Here is a 4816-nt window from a genome sequence, read left to right as displayed (position 1 = left end):
CTCAATACCATGGCTTCTCTACCTCTTGAGTTGGCTAAATTGATATACTATTATATTCATTCGAAAGCCAAGGAATATGATTGTATTGATTGTGCTATCAAAGAATTCAATCCATTTTAAATTAGTAAATCACTTTGAAATGCAAGGTTAAATTGGTTAAGTATATGGCACTCTTTGTTTGATAAACCTTTTGTACAAGAAAAGCTCCAACAAATAAGATTTCTATCTCAAATGATGTATTGCTTTGATAGACTCAATAACATTCTTATATATGCACATGGATGTTTTTTAATTGAATGGATAGACTTGTTCTCAAAAATCCAAGGTCAATTTCAAGAAAGCAAAGGAAAAATATTTGAGACAGAGAAATAATGCGCATTAAAATATGTTTAGAAAATATGTTACTTCATTATTTGGATATATCCTCTTTTTTATATTGCCTTATTGGAACTCCATATCCTATCACAAATCTTTTTGTTACATGAAAAAATCCTAATATTTCTTTAGAAGAAAAAGAAAAAAATTAACATTTATTTTTCATACTTAAGGATTTATACACTCATGATTTGAAGAAAAGAGAAAATTTTAATTAAATTAAAATTTATGTTATTTATTAAATTTTTAAATACCTCTCTCTATGCTAAGAGAGATGGAATTTCTTGAAGGCCGAAACTTGAGTCAAAATCTCCCCTAATGGCAATAGGTGCCACCCTAGCACATGTAAAAGTGATCAGCCTTTCATGCAATCCAAAGCCTCTGGCAATATTGCCACACCCCCCTTCACCAACTCAATAGCTCTTCAACAATGTCCAAGAGCATGTATGTGCTAGAGTCAACATGGCTTTCCGCTCTCCCTTAACTTATACCTCTCTAATTCCAATGATACAAGAGGATGTGTGCATTAGCCAAGACCCTTGCTATCAATAGCCCTATGCTCTTTACAACAGAGGATTTCCAAACAATCTTGCCCTTTATGAGATAGCGATTTTTGTCACATTGTAGATGATGATCTTGCCTTGGCGGACTATTGGTTGAGATCCAAAGCAGACATGCATCATTGAGGGTCCAAATTGTTCCCATGTTGATGGTATAGATTGATACAAAAATGCTAATGCCCATGGCTCCAAACACCTTAACGGATATGCTATCCTTGTGGAGGTTGTAGACTAAGTCACACGTGAGACGATGGTATACATGTTGGATTTGGGAGGTGGTGCCATGCATGATGTCATAAGTGATTGAGGAGGACATGACTTGTTGTTTATGTACATCATTGGACCTCTATGTGAGGGCTCCACATGTTGAAAGTGAAGTTAGCATCCCATATGCTCATCTGGATGCCAATGGATCCAGCCCAGGAGCATAAGTAATTCAAATAGAATGTGAAAAATGGCATCATAGGCTCTCGAAAGGCCCTGAGCTTGCGTGGTGGGCCCATTCAAAGCCAATTCTAGCACCCTCAAGGTGACTTCACTCGATGCTATCCATGTCAATGATTATAACCCCGATTGCATTAAGAAACTAACTCGATGCTATCCATGACAATTATTACAACCCTAATCGCATTGAGAAACTAACTCATGCTGAGTTTTTGAGGCATCATGAACATGCTATTAGTCTTTTGAGAGCATTGTGGCATTTGATGAATCATGGTTGTTATGACAAGCCAATTAATACAATAGCCATAATGACAGGTGGCAAACATGTTGGAAAAGAGGAAGGCAATTCAAGCATTTGTGCTCTCATTGCCACTAAGACAAAGCCAATTAGTTTGTTCTTAATCCCTTTATCGGTATGGCCTCAATGATGGTTCTTGATAAGCTCTAAATGTGTGACCATGCTCTAACTCGTGTGCAAATGGTTGTAATTAGGGTGGTCACTAAGCATTAAGCTTCATCTAAACAAGCACATGGTGGACCTTTTATGGGAACACCCATGAAGTTCTCTTTCTGACTCCATATAATGAGCGTTCTTTTGATTCATCACATAGTTAGGATTTGATATGATAACCTTTATAAAATATAATTATTATATTTTGATCTTGCACATATTTTCTTTTTTTCATACATGTGTGCACATCTATGTGCAAAATAGAGATACATGAGGAAAAGGGAGGGATTGGATCACATAAATGATTTTTATTCAAGCATTGTGTATTCAATTGTGTGCATTTAAGGCACATTATTCAAGAGCTTTCTAACAATATGCGACACAAATGGGTTTTAACAAAAGCTTCATAAGGTTCATCATGCTCCCCATTTTTTGGTGAGAGAATCCAAAAACTTCGAATTCTTGAAGTATCAAAATTTTCCCAAACTATCTTATGTTGTAATTATGTGTATTGTGTATGGATAATGCTACATTTGGGAGCCTATTATAAAACATACACTAAGGCATAATGAAGAAAACATCCATTAGAAGTATGTTTAAGTACCCATGATCATTCTTACACATGCCACAATAGATTATAAATTGGTAATCCCCTCCAAGCAAGTCTACATGCCATCATGTTAACTATATATATTTGATAAAATGTAGGTTTGACTATTGGAACTTAGAATTATTTAACTTTAAAATAGATTTTGCTAGGTGCAACCTCACAATATAGGGGTTCACAGCAGCAACAACATTATAAATATTTTACATTTGGATACATAATGTATCACACACATTAAACTCACATGCATGCATGCATGTGCACACATACACACCCACGTGTGCGCACAAAATCAATTTCCCTTCAAAATACCTAGGTGTAATTCATTTTCACTTATGCGTATATTGTCCACATAAGTGTTATGAAAGTACATGGACTTTTGTATGATATGTGTTACATATTGATTATTAGCAATCATTGTCGATTTAGATATTTCTAAGTCTAAGCATGAGAATATCCATGTAACAACAAATAAGTTGAGTTATAGAACATGTTATCCATGCTTGTAAGACACCAAATCTCCATGTACTAAAAGTTTTTACATTGGAAGACCTAAAAAAACAAAGGGCTGGGGGGGATATGTGTGTATCTACACACACACACACACACACACACACACACATTCTAGAGAGAGAGAGAGAGAGAGAGAGAGAGAGAGAGAGAGAGAGAGAGAGAGAGAGAGAGAGAGAGAGAGAGAGAGAGAGAGAGTGTGTGTGTGTGTGTGTGTGTGTGTGTGTGTGTGTGCACGCACGCACGCACGTGTGTGTGCCTATAATTTTACTTATAAATACACTCACTCACTCTCGTTTTTATCTCTAGACCATAAACAATATTTAAGTCTACTTAGAGGATGTTACACCTACTATGAAAACACCATACGACTTTGAGGGAGGTATAGAGAGGGGTGCACATATACACACACATACACACATACATGCACATAGAGGTATGCTTTGTGTTTGTTGTTATTTTATATATCACTATAGCATGTTGTTTGATATTTTTTGTGAGCAAAAGGAAGTTGTTGCACTATTGTGCAAGTAGCACAAGAGCTTCCTTTTGGTCATGAAAATGTGAAGTGAATGAGCTTCACAATGATGTGTAGTTAATGGGCTTGGGTGGCTAGTTAATATGATTCAAATGAAAAACTTGAGTCTCTTATCCTTCTTCTTTTTTTGTGCAAACATTAAGTTGGATTAAGATAAGAGGGTAATATACAAGGAGAGGTTTCAACCAAGGTTGGCTGAAGAGTAGAGTTGCTTTGATCTGAGCGGAGAGGTGACCCTGAGTGTGACTGAGTTTAAGAGTCTCACGATGTGAGGTAGCTTATCCTCATCAAAATATAACTTACAAGGGGAGGGGTTGTGGTCTCTAGATGACACATAAGGTGGACTGAGTGACACTGGGACACGGGCAGGTGGTGGGGAAGCAAAAGAGGGAGCATGACTATCGTGGGCCGGTGCACACTAAGTTCCCGGGATCATAGATGGATGGGCCTCCATGATGGCTTCCTTTAAGGAAAGGAGTACCTCAACGGCTTCCCTTTGTTTAGCAAGCATTGCAATTTTCCTATCCTTCTTCCTCATTGGAGTGTTGTCTCTCTGCAGCATCTTCTTAGCTTCTTCTTTACAGATGGTCATCTTCATGTCAAACACCTGCCACAAAACAAGGGAGATAAAAGTAAATTTAGGTTTAGTATACTTTCTTTTAAAAACAATGCCGTTCTTGGAGGTCCTTATGGCCCATAAATATGCTCCTCTTATCATCGTCCAAATAACTGGGGGAGGCGGCTAGCTTCTCCTAGGAGTATCTCTTTCCACGAGAGAGAGGAAGGGTGAAGGGGAAAGAGGATTCTGTGTAGTTCTTGTAGGCACTCTTAGTTAGCTGGACAGGAGATAAATAGGTGGGGAATGGACTCTGATCGGTGAGCACACCTGGGGCATAGTCCATTTCCCTTGGGCTGCCTTCTCATTAGTCCACACAACATTATCAAGGATAATCCATAACAAAATTGATTGCTTAGGAGGGAGGGAGACCACGACCATGCTTGTTCAAACCGGTAGTACCATTGAACTTCTGACCACTGCATGTTCCACCGTTTATTGAGCTTACCCACTAGTCTTGTGTCTGTCCGTCGAAGGGGCAGGAGGGGGAGAAGTCGAGACCTTCCTTTCCAGTGGATGTCCTCTACTTTAACATATAGTTTACTAAGCATCCAATAAGAATTAGAAGCATCCCAAACATTAATTTTATCCTTGATTGTATTGAGGTCTCGATTGTTGAGTCTAAACTTTGTTTTGAGGACTGTTGGTGTTTTCCAAGTCTTTTCTGTGATATCCCACAGGTTCTTCCACGTGTGGATGCCTTTCTTTTGGAGTT

Source organism: Lygodium microphyllum, chromosome 4, assembly GCF_053477565.2.
Source record: "Lygodium microphyllum isolate KBCC chromosome 4, Lygodium_microphyllum_v1.1.10, whole genome shotgun sequence".
NCBI classification, from domain to species: Eukaryota; Viridiplantae; Streptophyta; class Polypodiopsida; order Schizaeales; family Lygodiaceae; genus Lygodium; species Lygodium microphyllum.
The sequence above is the reverse complement of the archived record's forward strand: the minus strand, read 5'-3'. Positions refer to the sequence as shown.